The sequence below is a fragment of the Coffea arabica genome, chromosome 5e (assembly GCF_036785885.1).
Source record: "Coffea arabica cultivar ET-39 chromosome 5e, Coffea Arabica ET-39 HiFi, whole genome shotgun sequence".
Classification (NCBI taxonomy): Eukaryota; Viridiplantae; Streptophyta; class Magnoliopsida; order Gentianales; family Rubiaceae; genus Coffea; species Coffea arabica.
The window spans coordinates 13,429,674-13,454,977 of NC_092318.1; positions in this window are offsets into that span (position 1 = coordinate 13,429,674).

Here is a 25,304-nt window from a genome sequence, read left to right on the forward strand (position 1 = left end):
TAAATGATCGTTTGGAGCGTTGGACGTCTAAGTACCATGATTTCACTGGTTCACGAGAGCAATGAAAGTGCATTGATTACTGAATCATGACATTATTGAAATGAACGATTGTGAAACTGATTTGATAACTGATTTTATTGGTTACTCGCTGAGCTTCTAGCTCACCCCAAAATGTTTTATTCCCCTCCACAGGGCTCAAGGCGAAGGAGTGGCTTGTAGTGTTTATCATGGATTATATCATGTATGGATTGAATTTGGATTTCCTTTTGTGTAATCGTTCATATTGGGATTGTATTGAACGTTTAGAATTGCTTGGATGTGTAATCGTCTAGTTTTGGACTTCCTCCTGTATAATAGTTGGTATCAAGGATCAGAGTGGCGCTGCGGAAGCGTGGACGCTTCGCTTTTGATAGTTGGAAATCGTTTCCGCTTCACTTATGACATGTAATTATGGGAGACTTGGATGTATATTTGTGGACCATGTGATTTTTCTTTGAGATTGTATCTTGTATTTGTTTGAGGATTGTAGTGAACGACTGAGTCCCGGCGAGAGCCGGGCAGGCGGCCCGCCGAACCCTCTGGTTCGCCTTAGGGGGAGGTGGGGTCGTCACAGTTGGTATCAGAGCCATATGCCGACAGTTGGGACTTTAAGTCCTTCGTCTGGAAAAGCCCCGAGCCTCTCGTTCGTGAAGAGTCACGAAGCGAAACTCTCCGTAGGGGATGCCCGCGTGCGGGTGGCAAGCTGATAGGTACCCCGTGATGTGACCCTGAGAACTGTCACAGTTGGTATCAGAGCTTAGGCTTCAGATCTCTGTAGTGTATCCTAGGCTTGAAGTTTAGGATGCCGGACTGTGGGTTTGATTTGACTCTTGAGAGATTTTTGCGGGATGTCTTGACTTGATTGGTACAAGAGGGAATGTCGAGGACGACATTCTTTTAAGGAGGGGAGATTGTGACGCCCCGAAAAAAAATGAGTTTGAGAACCCGGAAAATTTTCTAATTTTCTAGGGTTTATTTTTTTTAACGCCCGCCTTTTCTACATTTTCTTGATTAGAAAAATTCCCCAGATAAAGTTTATGAGCAAAAATAGTTTTAAAATGATTTTTCTAGTATCGGTTAGTTTTTGAGAAATTAAAAGCGTATTTTGGACGTGGGACCCGCAAGTGCGGTAAATGCATTATATTTTTAACCACTTGTTGGAATTTTGTATTAAGTGATATTAGTTTACAATGTGTTAAGATATTTGTGTAAGAGAGACAAAAAGTTAGGCAAGCAATTAATGAGAGGGACATGTGTCACCATATGATTAAATCTTGTTTTGACTTACTATTCAACCTTTTACCAATTACTAAATAAAACAAAAAAATTGATCAAATATCTTCCATTTTTCCTTCAAGCTTGGCCGAACCTCCTCTTACAAGAAAAGAAAGAAAAGCTTCCAAGTTTCTTGCTCCAATCATGTCCAATCTCACAAACTAACCATTTAATCTTGAATTCCTTCCATAAAACCTCTTCAAGTAGTGATTGTGTGAAGTTTTTTTGGAAAGTTAAGGTGTCCTACAACTCTCCCTCTCTTGTTTACTAGGTGAGTGGTATATGAACTTTCCCCTACACTTAATGAAGCTTGAGTTGTGCTTAGTGGAAGCTAAAGTGTTGAATTTTGTGATTTAATTCTTGTTTTTGGATGAAATGGTGAAGTTTACAATTTATTGGTGAATTTTCTGGTTTAATGTGATCATGATGTTGTGGCCTTGTATGATGATTGGAAATGTTATGTAATGAAGCTAGAAGGTGGAAAAAGTGGACAATTGCAACCAATTTTGGGTTTGGAAGAAATTCTGGAAAATTAGGGTTCTTGAAGCTACATTCTGTCCGAAATTTTAGGTCATAGATAGAGGCCGAATTGGCCTTAGCTCAAAACATGAAAGTTGTAGGGAATGACATTTTAGAGGTGCCTACAAAATTTCAGGTCATTTGGAGTAGTGTAGAATGAGATATGTCATTTTTACTGTTGCTGTTCTGGGTGATCAGAATGTGCGAACTGTGATTGTAATCGTCTGTTTTGACTGGAATTTCTTTGGATCTTGTTGTTGGTGTCTTCTGATGAAATGTAGCTTGATGTCTTAGCTATCATATGCCTTTGGAATCAATGCATTTGGACCTGTGTAGACTGAGTTGGACGAATTACAGCATTGTGTGATTTGGGAACCTGCAATTACGATTCTGGTTTGGTATTCTGCATATTTGACCTAGTTGTGCTAGGATTTGGACTGAGTGACCTTCTACATTGTTGTAGCCCTGGTTCTTAGCTTCGAAACGGTGGGTCTTGGACCTCCATCCGATACTCGTAGTACCTTTGGTGCCATTACCGCAAAAGGACGTCAAAACTGTTTTCTGGTTTTGAGCAATTGTGGTTAATTGCTATGTGATTGGGTTTGATTGTAGGTTGGAAAATAAAGGAATTAAGGGGAAATGCTGTCCGATTTTAATAGCGTTGGTTACCTTAAGTTTCAAGTGAAAGGCTTGGACTTGAATGATGGAATTGGCTATATTGAACAAGGATTATGAGCCGTGGAGGTGAGTGACCTTAAACTACTTGCAACGTTACTTTAAAATGTTTCTTGCATCGTTTCTTTGATTGCATATCCTGTGTGCCGGCATATAAGTTCTTGACATGTTTTGGCTCAAATGAGTACTTGGAATTCGTGTGCTAGACTCCGACGTTTCCTCCACCGTTTAATGTTCCTGTAGAGCACCAATGGGCTCAATGTTAATGTTCAATGTTAAATGATCGTTTGGAGCGTTGGACGTCTAAGTACCATGATTTCACTGGTTCACGAGAGCAATGAAAGTGCATTGATTACTGAATCATGACATTATTGAAATGAACGATTGTGAAACTGATTTGATAACTGATTTTATTGGTTACTCGCTGAGCTTCTAGCTCACCCCAAAATGTTTTATTCCCCTCCACAGGGCTCAAGGCGAAGGAGTGGCTTGTAGTGTTTATCATGGATTATATCATGTATGGATTGAATTTGGATTTCCTTTTGTGTAATCGTTCATATTGGGATTGTATTGAACGTTTAGAATTGCTTGGATGTGTAATCGTCTAGTTTTGGACTTCCTCCTGTATAATAGTTGGTATCAAGGATCAGAGTGGCGCTGCGGAAGCGTGGACGCTTCGCTTTTGATAGTTGGAAATCGTTTCCGCTTCACTTATGACATGTAATTATGGGAGACTTGGATGTATATTTGTGGACCATGTGATTTTTCTTTGAGATTGTATCTTGTATTTGTTTGAGGATTGTAGTGAACGACTGAGTCCCGGCGAGAGCCGGGCAGGCGGCCCGCCGAACCCTCTGGTTCGCCTTAGGGGGAGGTGGGGTCGTCACAGTTGGTATCAGAGCCATATGCCGACAGTTGGGACTTTAAGTCCTTCGTCTGGAAAAGCCCCGAGCCTCTCGTTCGTGAAGAGTCACGAAGCGAAACTCTCCGTAGGGGATGCCCGCGTGCGGGTGGCAAGCTGATAGGTACCCCGTGATGTGACCCTGAGAACTGTCACAGTTGGTATCAGAGCTTAGGCTTCAGATCTCTGTAGTGTATCCTAGGCTTGAAGTTTAGGATGCCGGACTGTGGGTTTGATTTGACTCTTGAGAGATTTTTGCGGGATGTCTTGACTTGATTGGTACAAGAGGGAATGTCGAGGACGACATTCTTTTAAGGAGGGGAGATTGTGACGCCCCGAAAAAAAATGAGTTTGAGAACCCGGAAAATTTTCTAATTTTCTAGGGTTTATTTTTTTTAACGCCCGCCTTTTCTACATTTTCTTGATTAGAAAAATTCCCCAGATAAAGTTTATGAGCAAAAATAGTTTTAAAATGATTTTTCTAGTATCGGTTAGTTTTTGAGAAATTAAAAGCGTATTTTGGACGTGGGACCCGCAAGTGCGGTAAATGCATTATATTTTTAACCACTTGTTGGAATTTTGTATTAAGTGATATTAGTTTACAATGTGTTAAGATATTTGTGTAAGAGAGACAAAAAGTTAGGCAAGCAATTAATGAGAGGGACATGTGTCACCATATGATTAAATCTTGTTTTGACTTACTATTCAACCTTTTACCAATTACTAAATAAAACAAAAAAATTGATCAAATATCTTCCATTTTTCCTTCAAGCTTGGCCGAACCTCCTCTTACAAGAAAAGAAAGAAAAGCTTCCAAGTTTCTTGCTCCAATCATGTCCAATCTCACAAACTAACCATTTAATCTTGAATTCCTTCCATAAAACCTCTTCAAGTAGTGATTGTGAGTTGTTGTGTGAAGTTTTTTTGGAAAGTTAAGGTGTCCTACAACTCTCCCTCTCTTGTTTACTAGGTGAGTGGTATATGAACTTTCCCCTACACTTAATGAAGCTTGAGTTGTGCTTAGTGGAAGCTAAAGTGTTGAATTTTGTGATTTAATTCTTGTTTTTGGATGAAATGGTGAAGTTTACAATTTATTGGTGAATTTTCTGGTTTAATGTGATCATGATGTTGTGGCCTTGTATGATGATTGGAAATGTTATGTAATGAAGCTAGAAGGTGGAAAAAGTGGACAATTGCAACCAATTTTGGGTTTGGAAGAAATTCTGGAAAATTAGGGTTCTTGAAGCTACATTCTGTCCGAAATTTTAGGTCATAGATAGAGGCCGAATTGGCCTTAGCTCAAAACATGAAAGTTGTAGGGAATGACAGTTTAGAGGTGCCTACAAAATTTCGGGTCATTTGGAGTAGTGTAGAATGAGATATGTCATTTTTACTGTTGCTGTTCTGGGTGATCAGAATGTGCGAACTGTGATTGTAATCGTCTGTTTTGACTGGAATTTCTTTGGATTTTGTTGTTGGTGTCTTCTGATGAAATGTAGCTTGATGTCTTAGCTATCATATGCCTTTGGAATCAATGCATTTGGACCTGTGTAGACTGAGTTGGACGAATTACAGCATTGTGTGATTTGGGAACCTGCAATTACGATTCTGGTTTGGTATTCTGCATATTTGACCTAGTTGTGCTAGGATTTGGACTGAGTGACCTTCTACATTGTTGTAGCCCTGGTTCTTAGCTTCGAAACGGTGGGTCTTGGACCTCCATCCGATACTCGTAGTACCTTTGGTGCCATTACCGCAAAAGGACGTCAAAACTGTTTTCTGGTTTTGAGCAATTGTGGTTAATTGCTATGTGATTGGGTTTGATTGTAGGTTGGAAAATAAAGGAATTAAGGGGAAATGCTGTCCGATTTTAATAGCGTTGGTTACCTTAAGTTTCAAGTGAAAGGCTTGGACTTGAATGATGGAATTGGCTATATTGAACAAGGATTATGAGCCGTGGAGGTGAGTGACCTTAAACTACTTGCAACGTTACTTTAAAATGTTTCTTGCATCGTTTCTTTGATTGCATATCCTGTGTGCCGGCATATAAGTTCTTGACATGTTTTGGCTCAAATGAGTACTTGGAATTCGTGTGCTAGACTCCGACGTTTCCTCCACCGTTTAATGTTCCTGTAGAGCACCAATGGGCTCAATGTTAATGTTCAATGTTAAATGATCGTTTGGAGCGTTGGACGTCTAAGTACCATGATTTCACTGGTTCACGAGAGCAATGAAAGTGCATTGATTACTGAATCATGACATTATTGAAATGAACGATTGTGAAACTGATTTGATAACTGATTTTATTGGTTACTCGCTGAGCTTCTAGCTCACCCAAAAATGTTTTATTCCCCTCCACAGGGCTCAAGGCGAAGGAGTGGCTTGTAGTGTTTATCATGGATTATATCATGTATGGATTGAATTTGGATTTCCTTTTGTGTAATCGTTCATATTGGGATTGTATTGAACGTTTAGAATTGCTTGGATGTGTAATCGTCTAGTTTTGGACTTCCTCCTGTATAATAGTTGGTATCAAGGATCAGAGTGGCGCTGCGGAAGCGTGGACGCTTCGCTTTTGATAGTTGGAAATCGTTTCCGCTTCACTTATGACATGTAATTATGGGAGACTTGGATGTATATTTGTGGACCATGTGATTTTTCTTTGAGATTGTATCTTGTATTTGTTTGAGGATTGTAGTGAACGACTGAGTCCCGGCGAGAGCCGGGCAGGCGGCCCGCCGAACCCTCTGGTTCGCCTTAGGGGGAGGTGGGGTCGTCACAGTTGGTATCAGAGCCATATGCCGACAGTTGGGACTTTAAGTCCTTCGTCTGGAAAAGCCCCGAGCCTCTCGTTCGTGAAGAGTCACGAAGCGAAACTCTCCGTAGGGGATGCCCGCGTGCGGGTGGCAAGCTGATAGGTACCCCGTGATGTGACCCTGAGAACTGTCACAGTTGGTATCAGAGCTTAGGCTTCAGATCTCTGTAGTGTATCCTAGGCTTGAAGTTTAGGATGCCGGACTGTGGGTTTGATTTGACTCTTGAGAGATTTTTGCGGGATGTCTTGACTTGATTGGTACAAGAGGGAATGTCGAGGACGACATTCTTTTAAGGAGGGGAGATTGTGACGCCCCGAAAAAAAATGAGTTTGAGAACCCGGAAAATTTTCTAATTTTCTAGGGTTTATTTTTTTTAACGCCCGCCTTTTCTACATTTTCTTGATTAGAAAAATTCCCCAGATAAAGTTTATGAGCAAAAATAGTTTTAAAATGATTTTTCTAGTATCGGTTAGTTTTTGAGAAATTAAAAGCGTATTTTGGACGTGGGACCCGCAAGTGCGGTAAATGCATTATATTTTTAACCACTTGTTGGAATTTTGTATTAAGTGATATTAGTTTACAATGTGTTAAGATATTTGTGTAAGAGAGACAAAAAGTTAGGCAAGCAATTAATGAGAGGGACATGTGTCACCATATGATTAAATCTTGTTTTGACTTACTATTCAACCTTTTACCAATTACTAAATAAAACAAAAAAATTGATCAAATATCTTCCATTTTTCCTTCAAGCTTGGCCGAACCTCCTCTTACAAGAAAAGAAAGAAAAGCTTCCAAGTTTCTTGCTCCAATCATGTCCAATCTCACAAACTAACCATTTAATCTTGAATTCCTTCCATAAAACCTCTTCAAGTAGTGATTGTGAGTTGTTGTGTGAAGTTTTTTTGGAAAGTTAAGGTGTCCTACAACTCTCCCTCTCTTGTTTACTAGGTGAGTGGTATATGAACTTTCCCCTACACTTAATGAAGCTTGAGTTGTGCTTAGTGGAAGCTAAAGTGTTGAATTTTGTGATTTAATTCTTGTTTTTGGATGAAATGGTGAAGTTTACAATTTATTGGTGAATTTTCTGGTTTAATGTGATCATGATGTTGTGGCCTTGTATGATGATTGGAAATGTTATGTAATGAAGCTAGAAGGTGGAAAAAGTGGACAATTGCAACCAATTTTGGGTTTGGAAGAAATTCTGGAAAATTAGGGTTCTTGAAGCTACATTCTGTCCGAAATTTTAGGTCATAGATAGAGGCCGAATTGGCCTTAGCTCAAAACATGAAAGTTGTAGGGAATGACAGTTTAGAGGTGCCTACAAAATTTCGGGTCATTTGGAGTAGTGTAGAATGAGATATGTCATTTTTACTGTTGCTGTTCTGGGTGATCAGAATGTGCGAACTGTGATTGTAATCGTCTGTTTTGACTGGAATTTCTTTGGATTTTGTTGTTGGTGTCTTCTGATGAAATGTAGCTTGATGTCTTAGCTATCATATGCCTTTGGAATCAATGCATTTGGACCTGTGTAGACTGAGTTGGACGAATTACAGCATTGTGTGATTTGGGAACCTGCAATTACGATTCTGGTTTGGTATTCTGCATATTTGACCTAGTTGTGCTAGGATTTGGACTGAGTGACCTTCTACATTGTTGTAGCCCTGGTTCTTAGCTTCGAAACGGTGGGTCTTGGACCTCCATCCGATACTCGTAGTACCTTTGGTGCCATTACCGCAAAAGGACGTCAAAACTGTTTTCTGGTTTTGAGCAATTGTGGTTAATTGCTATGTGATTGGGTTTGATTGTAGGTTGGAAAATAAAGGAATTAAGGGGAAATGCTGTCCGATTTTAATAGCGTTGGTTACCTTAAGTTTCAAGTGAAAGGCTTGGACTTGAATGATGGAATTGGCTATATTGAACAAGGATTATGAGCCGTGGAGGTGAGTGACCTTAAACTACTTGCAACGTTACTTTAAAATGTTTCTTGCATCGTTTCTTTGATTGCATATCCTGTGTGCCGGCATATAAGTTCTTGACATGTTTTGGCTCAAATGAGTACTTGGAATTCGTGTGCTAGACTCCGACGTTTCCTCCACCGTTTAATGTTCCTGTAGAGCACCAATGGGCTCAATGTTAATGTTCAATGTTAAATGATCGTTTGGAGCGTTGGACGTCTAAGTACCATGATTTCACTGGTTCACGAGAGCAATGAAAGTGCATTGATTACTGAATCATGACATTATTGAAATGAACGATTGTGAAACTGATTTGATAACTGATTTTATTGGTTACTCGCTGAGCTTCTAGCTCACCCAAAAATGTTTTATTCCCCTCCACAGGGCTCAAGGCGAAGGAGTGGCTTGTAGTGTTTATCATGGATTATATCATGTATGGATTGAATTTGGATTTCCTTTTGTGTAATCGTTCATATTGGGATTGTATTGAACGTTTAGAATTGCTTGGATGTGTAATCGTCTAGTTTTGGACTTCCTCCTGTATAATAGTTGGTATCAAGGATCAGAGTGGCGCTGCGGAAGCGTGGACGCTTCGCTTTTGATAGTTGGAAATCGTTTCCGCTTCACTTATGACATGTAATTATGGGAGACTTGGATGTATATTTGTGGACCATGTGATTTTTCTTTGAGATTGTATCTTGTATTTGTTTGAGGATTGTAGTGAACGACTGAGTCCCGGCGAGAGCCGGGCAGGCGGCCCGCCGAACCCTCTGGTTCGCCTTAGGGGGAGGTGGGGTCGTCACAGTTGGTATCAGAGCCATATGCCGACAGTTGGGACTTTAAGTCCTTCGTCTGGAAAAGCCCCGAGCCTCTCGTTCGTGAAGAGTCACGAAGCGAAACTCTCCGTAGGGGATGCCCGCGTGCGGGTGGCAAGCTGATAGGTACCCCGTGATGTGACCCTGAGAACTGTCACAGTTGGTATCAGAGCTTAGGCTTCAGATCTCTGTAGTGTATCCTAGGCTTGAAGTTTAGGATGCCGGACTGTGGGTTTGATTTGACTCTTGAGAGATTTTTGCGGGATGTCTTGACTTGATTGGTACAAGAGGGAATGTCGAGGACGACATTCTTTTAAGGAGGGGAGATTGTGACGCCCCGAAAAAAAATGAGTTTGAGAACCCGGAAAATTTTCTAATTTTCTAGGGTTTATTTTTTTTAACGCCCGCCTTTTCTACATTTTCTTGATTAGAAAAATTCCCCAGATAAAGTTTATGAGCAAAAATAGTTTTAAAATGATTTTTCTAGTATCGGTTAGTTTTTGAGAAATTAAAAGCGTATTTTGGACGTGGGACCCGCAAGTGCGGTAAATGCATTATATTTTTAACCACTTGTTGGAATTTTGTATTAAGTGATATTAGTTTACAATGTGTTAAGATATTTGTGTAAGAGAGACAAAAAGTTAGGCAAGCAATTAATGAGAGGGACATGTGTCACCATATGATTAAATCTTGTTTTGACTTACTATTCAACCTTTTACCAATTACTAAATAAAACAAAAAAATTGATCAAATATCTTCCATTTTTCCTTCAAGCTTGGCCGAACCTCCTCTTACAAGAAAAGAAAGAAAAGCTTCCAAGTTTCTTGCTCCAATCATGTCCAATCTCACAAACTAACCATTTAATCTTGAATTCCTTCCATAAAACCTCTTCAAGTAGTGATTGTGAGTTGTTGTGTGAAGTTTTTTTGGAAAGTTAAGGTGTCCTACAACTCTCCCTCTCTTGTTTACTAGGTGAGTGGTATATGAACTTTCCCCTACACTTAATGAAGCTTGAGTTGTGCTTAGTGGAAGCTAAAGTGTTGAATTTTGTGATTTAATTCTTGTTTTTGGATGAAATGGTGAAGTTTACAATTTATTGGTGAATTTTCTGGTTTAATGTGATCATGATGTTGTGGCCTTGTATGATGATTGGAAATGTTATGTAATGAAGCTAGAAGGTGGAAAAAGTGGACAATTGCAACCAATTTTGGGTTTGGAAGAAATTCTGGAAAATTAGGGTTCTTGAAGCTACATTCTGTCCGAAATTTTAGGTCATAGATAGAGGCCGAATTGGCCTTAGCTCAAAACATGAAAGTTGTAGGGAATGACAGTTTAGAGGTGCCTACAAAATTTCGGGTCATTTGGAGTAGTGTAGAATGAGATATGTCGTTTTTACTGTTGCTGTTCTGGGTGATCAGAATGTGCGAACTGTGATTGTAATCGTCTGTTTTGACTGGAATTTCTTTGGATTTTGTTGTTGGTGTCTTCTGATGAAATGTAGCTTGATGTCTTAGCTATCATATGCCTTTGGAATCAATGCATTTGGACCTGTGTAGACTGAGTTGGACGAATTACAGCATTGTGTGATTTGGGAACCTGCAATTACGATTCTGGTTTGGTATTCTGCATATTTGACCTAGTTGTGCTAGGATTTGGACTGAGTGACCTTCTACATTGTTGTAGCCCTGGTTCTTAGCTTCGAAACGGTGGGTCTTGGACCTCCATCCGATACTCGTAGTACCTTTGGTGCCATTACCGCAAAAGGACGTCAAAACTGTTTTCTGGTTTTGAGCAATTGTGGTTAATTGCTATGTGATTGGGTTTGATTGTAGGTTGGAAAATAAAGGAATTAAGGGGAAATGCTGTCCGATTTTAATAGCGTTGGTTACCTTAAGTTTCAAGTGAAAGGCTTGGACTTGAATGATGGAATTGGCTATATTGAACAAGGATTATGAGCCGTGGAGGTGAGTGACCTTAAACTACTTGCAACGTTACTTTAAAATGTTTCTTGCATCGTTTCTTTGATTGCATATCCTGTGTGCCGGCATATAAGTTCTTGACATGTTTTGGCTCAAATGAGTACTTGGAATTCGTGTGCTAGACTCCGACGTTTCCTCCACCGTTTAATGTTCCTGTAGAGCACCAATGGGCTCAATGTTAATGTTCAATGTTAAATGATCGTTTGGAGCGTTGGACGTCTAAGTACCATGATTTCACTGGTTCACGAGAGCAATGAAAGTGCATTGATTACTGAATCATGACATTATTGAAATGAACGATTGTGAAACTGATTTGATAACTGATTTTATTGGTTACTCGCTGAGCTTCTAGCTCACCCCAAAATGTTTTATTCCCCTCCACAGGGCTCAAGGCGAAGGAGTGGCTTGTAGTGTTTATCATGGATTATATCATGTATGGATTGAATTTGGATTTCCTTTTGTGTAATCGTTCATATTGGGATTGTATTGAACGTTTAGAATTGCTTGGATGTGTAATCGTCTAGTTTTGGACTTCCTCCTGTATAATAGTTGGTATCAAGGATCAGAGTGGCGCTGCGGAAGCGTGGACGCTTCGCTTTTGATAGTTGGAAATCGTTTCCGCTTCACTTATGACATGTAATTATGGGAGACTTGGATGTATATTTGTGGACCATGTGATTTTTCTTTGAGATTGTATCTTGTATTTGTTTGAGGATTGTAGTGAACGACTGAGTCCCGGCGAGAGCCGGGCAGGCGGCCCGCCGAACCCTCTGGTTCGCCTTAGGGGGAGGTGGGGTCGTCACAGTTGGTATCAGAGCCATATGCCGACAGTTGGGACTTTAAGTCCTTCGTCTGGAAAAGCCCCGAGCCTCTCGTTCGTGAAGAGTCACGAAGCGAAACTCTCCGTAGGGGATGCCCGCGTGCGGGTGGCAAGCTGATAGGTACCCCGTGATGTGACCCTGAGAACTGTCACAGTTGGTATCAGAGCTTAGGCTTCAGATCTCTGTAGTGTATCCTAGGCTTGAAGTTTAGGATGCCGGACTGTGGGTTTGATTTGACTCTTGAGAGATTTTTGCGGGATGTCTTGACTTGATTGGTACAAGAGGGAATGTCGAGGACGACATTCTTTTAAGGAGGGGAGATTGTGACGCCCCGAAAAAAAATGAGTTTGAGAACCCGGAAAATTTTCTAATTTTCTAGGGTTTATTTTTTTTAACGCCCGCCTTTTCTACATTTTCTTGATTAGAAAAATTCCCCAGATAAAGTTTATGAGCAAAAATAGTTTTAAAATGATTTTTCTAGTATCGGTTAGTTTTTGAGAAATTAAAAGCGTATTTTGGACGTGGGACCCGCAAGTGCGGTAAATGCATTATATTTTTAACCACTTGTTGGAATTTTGTATTAAGTGATATTAGTTTACAATGTGTTAAGATATTTGTGTAAGAGAGACAAAAAGTTAGGCAAGCAATTAATGAGAGGGACATGTGTCACCATATGATTAAATCTTGTTTTGACTTACTATTCAACCTTTTACCAATTACTAAATAAAACAAAAAAATTGATCAAATATCTTCCATTTTTCCTTCAAGCTTGGCCGAACCTCCTCTTACAAGAAAAGAAAGAAAAGCTTCCAAGTTTCTTGCTCCAATCATGTCCAATCTCACAAACTAACCATTTAATCTTGAATTCCTTCCATAAAACCTCTTCAAGTAGTGATTGTGAGTTGTTGTGTGAAGTTTTTTTGGAAAGTTAAGGTGTCCTACAACTCTCCCTCTCTTGTTTACTAGGTGAGTGGTATATGAACTTTCCCCTACACTTAATGAAGCTTGAGTTGTGCTTAGTGGAAGCTAAAGTGTTGAATTTTGTGATTTAATTCTTGTTTTTGGATGAAATGGTGAAGTTTACAATTTATTGGTGAATTTTCTGGTTTAATGTGATCATGATGTTGTGGCCTTGTATGATGATTGGAAATGTTATGTAATGAAGCTAGAAGGTGGAAAAAGTGGACAATTGCAACCAATTTTGGGTTTGGAAGAAATTCTGGAAAATTAGGGTTCTTGAAGCTACATTCTGTCCGAAATTTTAGGTCATAGATAGAGGCCGAATTGGCCTTAGCTCAAAACATGAAAGTTGTAGGGAATGACATTTTAGAGGTGCCTACAAAATTTCAGGTCATTTGGAGTAGTGTAGAATGAGATATGTCGTTTTTACTGTTGCTGTTCTGGGTGATCAGAATGTGCGAACTGTGATTGTAATCGTCTGTTTTGACTGGAATTTCTTTGGATTTTGTTGTTGGTGTCTTCTGAGGAAATGTAGCTTGATGTCTTAGCTATCATATGCCTTTGGAATCAATGCATTTGGACCTGTGTAGACTGAGTTGGACGAATTACAGCATTGTGTGATTTGGGAACCTGCAATTACGATTCTGGTTTGGTATTCTGCATATTTGACCTAGTTGTGCTAGGATTTGGACTGAGTGACCTTCTACATTGTTGTAGCCCTGGTTCTTAGCTTCGAAACGGTGGGTCTTGGACCTCCATCCGATACTCGTAGTACCTTTGGTGCCATTACCGCAAAAGGACGTCAAAACTGTTTTCTGGTTTTGAGCAATTGTGGTTAATTGCTATGTGATTGGGTTTGATTGTAGGTTGGAAAATAAAGGAATTAAGGGGAAATGCTGTCCGATTTTAATAGCGTTGGTTACCTTAAGTTTCAAGTGAAAGGCTTGGACTTGAATGATGGAATTGGCTATATTGAACAAGGATTATGAGCCGTGGAGGTGAGTGACCTTAAACTACTTGCAACGTTACTTTAAAATGTTTCTTGCATCGTTTCTTTGATTGCATATCCTGTGTGCCGGCATATAAGTTCTTGACATGTTTTGGCTCAAATGAGTACTTGGAATTCGTGTGCTAGACTCCGACGTTTCCTCCACCGTTTAATGTTCCTGTAGAGCACCAATGGGCTCAATGTTAATGTTCAATGTTAAATGATCGTTTGGAGCGTTGGACGTCTAAGTACCATGATTTCACTGGTTCACGAGAGCAATGAAAGTGCATTGATTACTGAATCATGACATTATTGAAATGAACGATTGTGAAACTGATTTGATAACTGATTTTATTGGTTACTCGCTGAGCTTCTAGCTCACCCCAAAATGTTTTATTCCCCTCCACAGGGCTCAAGGCGAAGGAGTGGCTTGTAGTGTTTATCATGGATTATATCATGTATGGATTGAATTTGGATTTCCTTTTGTGTAATCGTTCATATTGGGATTGTATTGAACGTTTAGAATTGCTTGGATGTGTAATCGTCTAGTTTTGGACTTCCTCCTGTATAATAGTTGGTATCAAGGATCAGAGTGGCGCTGCGGAAGCGTGGACGCTTCGCTTTTGATAGTTGGAAATCGTTTCCGCTTCACTTATGACATGTAATTATGGGAGACTTGGATGTATATTTGTGGACCATGTGATTTTTCTTTGAGATTGTATCTTGTATTTGTTTGAGGATTGTAGTGAACGACTGAGTCCCGGCGAGAGCCGGGCAGGCGGCCCGCCGAACCCTCTGGTTCGCCTTAGGGGGAGGTGGGGTCGTCACAGTTGGTATCAGAGCCATATGCCGACAGTTGGGACTTTAAGTCCTTCGTCTGGAAAAGCCCCGAGCCTCTCGTTCGTGAAGAGTCACGAAGCGAAACTCTCCGTAGGGGATGCCCGCGTGCGGGTGGCAAGCTGATAGGTACCCCGTGATGTGACCCTGAGAACTGTCACAGTTGGTATCAGAGCTTGGGCTTCAGATCTCTGTAGTGTATCCTAGGCTTGAAGTTTAGGATGCCGGACTGTGGGTTTGATTTGACTCTTGAGAGATTTTTGCGGGATGTCTTGACTTGATTGGTACAAGAGGGAATGTCGAGGACGACATTCTTTTAAGGAGGGGAGATTGTGACGCCCCGAAAAAAAATGAGTTTGAGAACCCGGAAAATTTTCTAATTTTCTAGGGTTTATTTTTTTTAACGCCCGCCTTTTCTACATTTTCTTGATTAGAAAAATTCCCCAGATAAAGTTTATGTGCAAAAATAGTTTTAAAATGATTTTTCTAGTATCGGTTAGTTTTTGAGAAATTAAAAGCGTATTTTGGACGTGGGACCCGCAAGTGCGGTAAATGCATTATATTTTTAACCACTTGTTGGAATTTTGTATTAAGTGATATTAGTTTACAATGTGTTAAGATATTTGTGTAAGAGAGACAAAAAGTTAGGCAAGCAATTAATGAGAGGGACATGTGTCACCATATGATTAAATCTTGTTTTGACTTACTATTCAACCTTTTACCAATTACTAAATAAAACAAAAAAATTGATCAAATATCTTCCATTTTTCCTTCAAGCTTGGCCGAACCTCCTCTTACAAGAAAAGAAAGAAAAGCTTCCAAGTTTCTTGCTCCAATCATGTCCAATCTCACAAACTAACCATTTAATCTTGAATTCCTTCCATAAAACCTCTTCAAGTAGTGATTGTGAGTTGTTGTGTGAAGTTTTTTTGGAAAGTTAAGGTGTCCTACAACTCTCCCTCTCTTGTTTACTAGGTGAGTGGTATATGAACTTTCCCCTACACTTAATGAAGCTTGAGTTGTGCTTAGTGGAAGCTAAAGTGTTGAATTTTGTGATTTAATTCTTGTTTTTGGATGAAATGGTGAAGTTTACAATTTATTGGTGAATTTTCTGGTTTAATGTGATCATGATGTTGTGGCCTTGTATGATGATTGGAAATGTTATGTAATGAAGCTAGAAGGTGGAAAAAGTGGACAATTGCAACCAATTTTGGGTTTGGAAGAAATTCTGGAAAATTAGGGTTCTTGAAGCTACATTCTGTCCGAAATTTTAGGTCATAGATAGAGGCCGCATTGGCCTTAGCTCAAAACATGAAAGTTGTAGGGAATGACATTTTAGAGGTGCCTACAAAATTTCAGGTCATTTGGAGTAGTGTAGAATGAGATATGTCATTTTTACTGTTGCTGTTCTGGGTGATCAGAATGTGCGAACTGTGATTGTAATCGTCTGTTTTGACTGGAATTTCTTTGGATTTTGTTGTTGGTGTCTTCTGAGGAAATGTAGCTTGATGTCTTAGCTATCATATGCCTTTGGAATCAATGCATTTGGACCTGTGTAGACTGAGTTGGACGAATTACAGCATTGTGTGATTTGGGAACCTGCAATTACGATTCTGGTTTGGTATTCTGCATATTTGACCTAGTTGTGCTAGGATTTGGACTGAGTGACCTTCTACATTGTTGTAGCCCTGGTTCTTAGCTTCGAAACGGTGGGTCTTGGACCTCCATCCGATACTCGTAGTACCTTTGGTGCCATTACCGCAAAAGGACGTCAAAACTGTTTTCTGGTTTTGAGCAATTGTGGTTAATTGCTATGTGATTGGGTTTGATTGTCGGTTGGAAAATAAAGGAATTAAGGGGAAATGCTGTCCGATTTTAATAGCGTTGGTTACCTTAAGTTTCAAGTGAAAGGCTTGGACTTGAATGATGGAATTGGCTATATTGAACAAGGATTATGAGCCGTGGAGGTGAGTGACCTTAAACTACTTGCAACGTTACTTTAAAATGTTTCTTGCATCGTTTCTTTGATTGCATATCCTGTGTGCCGGCATATAAGTTCTTGACATGTTTTGGCTCAAATGAGTACTTGGAATTCGTGTGCTAGACTCCGACGTTTCCTCCACCGTTTAATGTTCCTGTAGAGCACCAATGGGCTCAATGTTAATGTTCAATGTTAAATGATCGTTTGGAGCGTTGGACGTCTAAGTACCATGATTTCACTGGTTCACGAGAGCAATGAAAGTGCATTGATTACTGAATCATGACATTATTGAAATGAACGATTATGAAACTGATTTGATAACTGATTTTATTGGTTACTCGCTGAGCTTCTAGCTCACCCCAAAATGTTTTATTCCCCTCCACAGGGCTCAAGGCGAAGGAGTGGCTTGTAGTGTTTATCATGGATTATATCATGTATGGATTGAATTTGGATTTCCTTTTGTGTAATCGTTCATATTGGGATTGTATTGAACGTTTAGAATTGCTTGGATGTGTAATCGTCTAGTTTTGGACTTCCTCCTGTATAATAGTTGGTATCAAGGATCAGAGTGGCGCTGCGGAAGCGTGGACGCTTCGCTTTTGATAGTTGGAAATCGTTTCCGCTTCACTTATGACATGTAATTATGGGAGACTTGGATGTATATTTGTGGACCATGTGATTTTTCTTTGAGATTGTATGTTGTATTTGTTTGAGGATTGTAGTGAACGACTGAGTCCCGGCGAGAGCCGGGCAGGCGGCCCGCCGAACCCTCTGGTTTGCCTTAGGAGGAGGTGGGGTCGTCACAGTTGGTATCAGAGCCATATGCCGACAGTTGGGACTTTAAGTCCTTCGTCTGGAAAAGCCCCGAGCCTCTCGTTCGTGAAGAGTCACGAAGCGAAACTCTCCGTAGGGGATGCCCGCGTGCGGGTGGCAAGCTGATAGGTACCCCGTGATGTGACCCTGAGAACTGTCACAGTTGGTATCAGAGCTTGGGCTTCAGATCTCTGTAGTGTATCCTAGGCTTGAAGTTTAGGATGCCGGACTGTGGGTTTGATTTGACTCTTGAGAGATTTTTGCGGGATGTCTTGACTTGATTGGTACAAGAGGGAATGTCGAGGACGACATTCTTTTAAGGAGGGGAGATTGTGACGCCCCGAAAAAAAATGAGTTTGAGAACCCGGAAAATTTTCTAATTTTCTAGGGTTTATTTTTTTTAACGCCCGCCTTTTCTACATTTTCTTGATTAGAAAAATTCCCCAGATAAAGTTTATGTGCAAAAATAGTTTTAAAATGATTTTTCTAGTATCGGTTAGTTTTTGAGAAATTAAAAGCGTATTTTGGACGTGGGACCCGCAAGTGCGGTAAATGCATTATATTTTTAACCACTTGTTGGAATTTTGTATTAAGTGATATTAGTTTACAATGTGTTAAGATATTTGTGTAAGAGAGACAAAAAGTTAGGCAAGCAATTAATGAGAGGGACATGTGTCACCATATGATTAAATCTTGTTTTGACTTACTATTCAACCTTTTACCAATTACTAAATAAAACAAAAAAATTGATCAAATATCTTCCATTTTTCCTTCAAGCTTGGCCGAACCTCCTCTTACAAGAAAAGAAAGAAAAGCTTCCAAGTTTCTTGCTCCAATCATGTCCAATCTCACAAACTAACCATTTAATCTTGAATTCCTTCCATAAAACCTCTTCAAGTAGTGATTGTGAGTTGTTGTGTGAAGTTTTTTTGGAAAGTTAAGGTGTCCTACAACTCTCCCTCTCTTGTTTACTAGGTGAGTGGTATATGAACTTTCCCCTACACTTAATGAAGCTTGAGTTGTGCTTAGTGGAAGCTAAAGTGTTGAATTTTGTGATTTAATTCTTGTTTTTGGATGAAATGGTGAAGTTTACAATTTATTGGTGAATTTTCTGGTTTAATGTGATCATGATGTTGTGGCCTTGTATGATGATTGGAAATGTTATGTAATGAAGCTAGAAGGTGGAAAAAGTGGACAATTGCAACCAATTTTGGGTTTGGAAGAAATTCTGGAAAATTAGGGTTCTTGAAGCTACATTCTGTCCGAAATTTTAGGTCATAGATAGAGGCCGCATTGGCCTTAGCTCAAAACATGAAAGTTGTAGGGAATGACATTTTAGAGGTGCCTACAAAATTTCAGGTCATTTGGAGTAGTGTAGAATGAGATATGTCGTTTTTACTGTTGCTGTTCTGGGTGATCAGAATGTGCGAACTGTGATTGTAATCGTCTGTTTTGACTGGAATTTCTTTGGATTTTGTTGTTGGTGTCTTCTGAGGAAATGTAGCTTGATGTCTTAGCTATCATATGCCTTTGGAATCAATGCATTTGGACCTGTGTAGACTGAGTTGGACGAATTACAGCATTGTGTGATTTGGGAACCTGCAATTACGATTCTGGTTTGGTATTCTGCATATTTGACCTAGTTGTGCTAGGATTTGGACTGAGTGACCTTCTACATTGTTGTAGCCCTGGTTCTTAGCTTCGAAACGGTGGGTCTTGGACCTCCATCCGATACTCGTAGTACCTTTGGTGCCATTACCGCAAAAGGACGTCAAAACTGTTTTCTGGTTTTGAGCAATTGTGGTTAATTGCTATGTGATTGGGTTTGATTGTAGGTTGGAAAATAAAGGAATTAAGGGGAAATGCTGTCCGATTTTAATAGCGTTGGTTACCTTAAGTTTCAAGTGAAAGGCTTGGACTTGAATGATGGAATTGGCTATATTGAACAAGGATTATGAGCCGTGGAGGTGAGTGACCTTAAACTACTTGCAACGTTACTTTAAAATGTTTCTTGCATCGTTTCTTTGATTGCATATCCTGTGTGCCGGCATATAAGTTCTTGACATGTTTTGGCTCAAATGAGTACTTGGAATTCGTGTGCTAGACTCCGACGTTTCCTCCACCGTTTAATGTTCCTGTAGAGCACCAATGGGCTCAATGTTAATGTTCAATGTTAAATGATCGTTTGGAGCGTTGGACGTCTAAGTACCATGATTTCACTGGTTCACGAGAGCAATGAAAGTGCATTGATTACTGAATCATGACATTATTGAAATGAACGATTGTGAAACTGATTTGATAACTGATTTTATTGGTTACTCGCTGAGCTTCTAGCTCACCCCAAAATGTTTTATTCCCCTCCACAGGGCTCAAGGCGAAGGAGTGGCTTGTAGTGTTTATCATGGATTATATCATGTATGGATTGAATTTGGATTTCCTTTTGTGTAATCGTTCATATTGGGATTGTATTGAACGTTTAGAATTGCTTGGATGTGTAATCGTCTAGTTTTGGACTTCCTCCTGTATAATAGTTGGTATCAAGGATCAGAGTGGCGCTGCGGAAGCGTGGACGCTTCGCTTTTGATAGTTGGAAATCGTTTCCGCTTCACTTATGACATGTAATTATGGGAGACTTGGATGTATATTTGTGGACCATGTGATTTTTCTTTGAGATTGTATCTTGTATTTGTTTGAGGATTGTAGTGAACGACTGAGTCCCGGCGAGAGCCGGGCAGGCGGCCCGCCGAACCCTCTGGTTCGCCTTAGGGGGAGGTGGGGTCGTCACAGTTGGTATCAGAGCCATATGCCGACAGTTGGGACTTTAAGTCCTTCGTCTGGAAAAGCCCCGAGCCTCTCGTTCGTGAAGAGTCACGAAGCGAAACTCTCCGTAGGGGATGCCCGCGTGCGGGTGGCAAGCTGATAGGTACCCCGTGATGTGACCCTGAGAACTGTCACAGTTGGTATCAGAGCTTAGGCTTCAGATCTCTGTAGTGTATCCTAGGCTTGAAGTTTAGGATGCCGGACTGTGGGTTTGATTTGACTCTTGAGAGATTTTTGCGGGATGTCTTGACTTGATTGGTACAAGAGGGAATGTCGAGGACGACATTCTTTTAAGGAGGGGAGATTGTGACGCCCCGAAAAAAAATGAGTTTGAGAACCCGGAAAATTTTCTAATTTTCTAGGGTTTATTTTTTTTAACGCCCGCCTTTTCTACATTTTCTTGATTAGAAAAATTCCCCAGATAAAGTTTATGAGCAAAAATAGTTTTAAAATGATTTTTCTAGTATCGGTTAGTTTTTGAGAAATTAAAAGCGTATTTTGGACGTGGGACCCGCAAGTGCGGTAAATGCATTATATTTTTAACCACTTGTTGGAATTTTGTATTAAGTGATATTAGTTTACAATGTGTTAAGATATTTGTGTAAGAGAGACAAAAAGTTAGGCAAGCAATTAATGAGAGGGACATGTGTCACCATATGATTAAATCTTGTTTTGACTTACTATTCAACCTTTTACCAATTACTAAATAAAACAAAAAAATTGATCAAATATCTTCCATTTTTCCTTCAAGCTTGGCCGAACCTCCTCTTACAAGAAAAGAAAGAAAAGCTTCCAAGTTTCTTGCTCCAATCATGTCCAATCTCACAAACTAACCATTTAATCTTGAATTCCTTCCATAAAACCTCTTCAAGTAGTGATTGTGAGTTGTTGTGTGAAGTTTTTTTGGAAAGTTAAGGTGTCCTACAACTCTCCCTCTCTTGTTTACTAGGTGAGTGGTATATGAACTTTCCCCTACACTTAATGAAGCTTGAGTTGTGCTTAGTGGAAGCTAAAGTGTTGAATTTTGTGATTTAATTCTTGTTTTTGGATGAAATGGTGAAGTTTACAATTTATTGGTGAATTTTCTGGTTTAATGTGATCATGATGTTGTGGCCTTGTATGATGATTGGAAATGTTATGTAATGAAGCTAGAAGGTGGAAAAAGTGGACAATTGCAACCAATTTTGGGTTTGGAAGAAATTCTGGAAAATTAGGGTTCTTGAAGCTACATTCTGTCCGAAATTTTAGGTCATAGATAGAGGCCGCATTGGCCTTAGCTCAAAACATGAAAGTTGTAGGGAATGACATTTTAGAGGTGCCTACAAAATTTCGGGTCATTTGGAGTAGTGTAGAATGAGATATGTCGTTTTTACTGTTGCTGTTCTGGGTGATCAGAATGTGCGAACTGTGATTGTAATCGTCTGTTTTGACTGGAATTTCTTTGGATTTTGTTGTTGTTGTCTTCTGATGAAATGTAGCTTGATGTCTTAGCTATCATATGCCTTTGGAATGAATGCATTTGGACCTGTGTAGACTGAGTTGGACGAATTACAGCATTGTGTGATTTGGGAACCTGCAATTACGATTCTGGTTTGGTATTCTGCATATTTGACCTAGTTGTGCTAGGATTTGGACTGAGTGACCTTCTACATTGTTGTAGCCCTGGTTCTTAGCTTCGAAACGGTGGGTCTTGGACCTCCATCCGATACTCGTAGTACCTTTGGTGCCATTACCGCAAAAGGACGTCAAAACTGTTTTCTGGTTTTGAGCAATTGTGGTTAATTGCTATGTGATTGGGTTTGATTGTCGGTTGGAAAATAAAGGAATTAAGGGGAAATGCTGTCCGATTTTAATAGCGTTGGTTACCTTAAGTTTCAAGTGAAAGGCTTGGACTTGAATGATGGAATTGGCTATATTGAACAAGGATTATGAGCCGTGGAGGTGAGTGACCTTAAACTACTTGCAACGTTACTTTAAAATGTTTCTTGCATCGTTTCTTTGATTGCATATCCTGTGTGCCGGCATATAAGTTCTTGACATGTTTTGGCTCAAATGAGTACTTGGAATTCGTGTGCTAGACTCCGACGTTTCCTCCACCGTTTAATGTTCCTGTAGAGCACCAATGGGCTCAATGTTAATGTTCAATGTTAAATGATCGTTTGGAGCGTTGGACGTCTAAGTACCATGATTTCACTGGTTCACGAGAGCAATGAAAGTGCATTGATTACTGAATCATGACATTATTGAAATGAACGATTGTGAAACTGATTTGATAACTGATTTTATTGGTTACTCGCTGAGCTTCTAGCTCACCCCAAAATGTTTTATTCCCCTCCACAGGGCTCAAGGCGAAGGAGTGGCTTGTAGTGTTTATCATGGATTATATCATGTATGGATTGAATTTGGATTTCCTTTTGTGTAATCGTTCATATTGGGATTGTATTGAACGTTTAGAATTGCTTGGATGTGTAATCGTCTAGTTTTGGACTTCCTCCTGTATAATAGTTGGTATCAAGGATCAGAGTGGCGCTGCGGAAGCGTGGACGCTTCGCTTTTGATAGTTGGAAATCGTTTCCGCTTCACTTATGACATGTAATTATGGGAGACTTGGATGTATATTTGTGGACCATGTGATTTTTCTTTGAGATTGTATCTTGTATTTGTTTGAGGATTGTAGTGAACGACTGAGTCCCGGCGAGAGCCGGGCAGGCGGCCCGCCGAACCCTCTGGTTCGCCTTAGGGGGAGGTGGGGTCGTCACAGTTGGTATCAGAGCCATATGCCGACAGTTGGGACTTTAAGTCCTTCGTCTGGAAAAGCCCCGAGCCTCTCGTTCGTGAAGAGTCACGAAGCGAAACTCTCCGTAGGGGATGCCCGCGTGCGGGTGGCAAGCTGATAGGTACCCCGTGATGTGACCCTGAGAACTGTCACAGTTGGTATCAGAGCTTAGGCTTCAGATCTCTGTAGTGTATCCTAGGCTTGAAGTTTAGGATGCCGGACTGTGGGTTTGATTTGACTCTTGAGAGATTTTTGCGGGATGTCTTGACTTGATTGGTACAAGAGGGAATGTCGAGGACGACATTCTTTTAAGGAGGGGAGATTGTGACGCCCCGAAAAAAAATGAGTTTGAGAACCCGGAAAATTTTCTAATTTTCTAGGGTTTATTTTTTTTAACGCCCGCCTTTTCTACATTTTCTTGATTAGAAAAATTCCCCAGATAAAGTTTATGAGCAAAAATAGTTTTAAAATGATTTTTCTAGTATCGGTTAGTTTTTGAGAAATTAAAAGCGTATTTTGGACGTGGGACCCGCAAGTGCGGTAAATGCATTATATTTTTAACCACTTGTTGGAATTTTGTATTAAGTGATATTAGTTTACAATGTGTTAAGATATTTGTGTAAGAGAGACAAAAAGTTAGGCAAGCAATTAATGAGAGGGACATGTGTCACCATATGATTAAATCTTGTTTTGACTTACTATTCAACCTTTTACCAATTACTAAATAAAACAAAAAAATTGATCAAATATCTTCCATTTTTCCTTCAAGCTTGGCCGAACCTCCTCTTACAAGAAAAGAAAGAAAAGCTTCCAAGTTTCTTGCTCCAATCATGTCCAATCTCACAAACTAACCATTTAATCTTGAATTCCTTCCATAAAACCTCTTCAAGTAGTGATTGTGAGTTGTTGTGTGAAGTTTTTTTGGAAAGTTAAGGTGTCCTACAACTCTCCCTCTCTTGTTTACTAGGTGAGTGGTATATGAACTTTCCCCTACACTTAATGAAGCTTGAGTTGTGCTTAGTGGAAGCTAAAGTGTTGAATTTTGTGATTTAATTCTTGTTTTTGGATGAAATGGTGAAGTTTACAATTTATTGGTGAATTTTCTGGTTTAATGTGATCATGATGTTGTGGCCTTGTATGATGATTGGAAATGTTATGTAATGAAGCTAGAAGGTGGAAAAAGTGGACAATTGCAACCAATTTTGGGTTTGGAAGAAATTCTGGAAAATTAGGGTTCTTGAAGCTACATTCTGTCCGAAATTTTAGGTCATAGATAGAGGCCGCATTGGCCTTAGCTCAAAACATGAAAGTTGTAGGGAATGACAGTTTAGAGGTGCCTACAAAATTTCGGGTCATTTGGAGTAGTGTAGAATGAGATATGTCGTTTTTACTGTTGCTGTTATGGGTGATCAGAATGTGCGAACTGTGATTGTAATCGTCTGTTTTGACTGGAATTTCTTTGGATTTTGTTGTTGTTGTCTTCTGATGAAATGTAGCTTGATGTCTTAGCTATCATATGCCTTTGGAATGAATGCATTTGGACCTGTGTAGACTGAGTTGGACGAATTACAGCATTGTGTGATTTGGGAACCTGCAATTACGATTCTGGTTTGGTATTCTGCATATTTGACCTAGTTGTGCTAGGATTTGGACTGAGTGACCTTCTACATTGTTGTAGCCCTGGTTCTTAGCTTCGAAACGGTGGGTCTTGGACCTCCATCCGATACTCGTAGTACCTTTGGTGCCATTACCGCAAAAGGACGTCAAAACTGTTTTCTGGTTTTGAGCAATTGTGGTTAATTGCTATGTGATTGGGTTTGATTGTAGGTTGGAAAATAAAGGAATTAAGGGGAAATGCTGTCCGATTTTAATAGCGTTGGTTACCTTAAGTTTCAAGTGAAAGGCTTGGACTTGAATGATGGAATTGGCTATATTGAACAAGGATTATGAGCCGTGGAGGTGAGTGACCTTAAACTACTTGCAACGTTACTTTAAAATGTTTCTTGCATCGTTTCTTTGATTGCATATCCTGTGTGCCGGCATATAAGTTCTTGACATGTTTTGGCTCAAATGAGTACTTGGAATTCGTGTGCTAGACTCCGACGTTTCCTCCACCGTTTAATGTTCCTGTAGAGCACCAATGGGCTCAATGTTAATGTTCAATGTTAAATGATCGTTTGGAGCGTTGGACGTCTAAGTACCATGATTTCACTGGTTCACGAGAGCAATGAAAGTGCATTGATTACTGAATCATGACATTATTGAAATGAACGATTATGAAACTGATTTGATAACTGATTTTATTGGTTACTCGCTGAGCTTCTAGCTCACCCC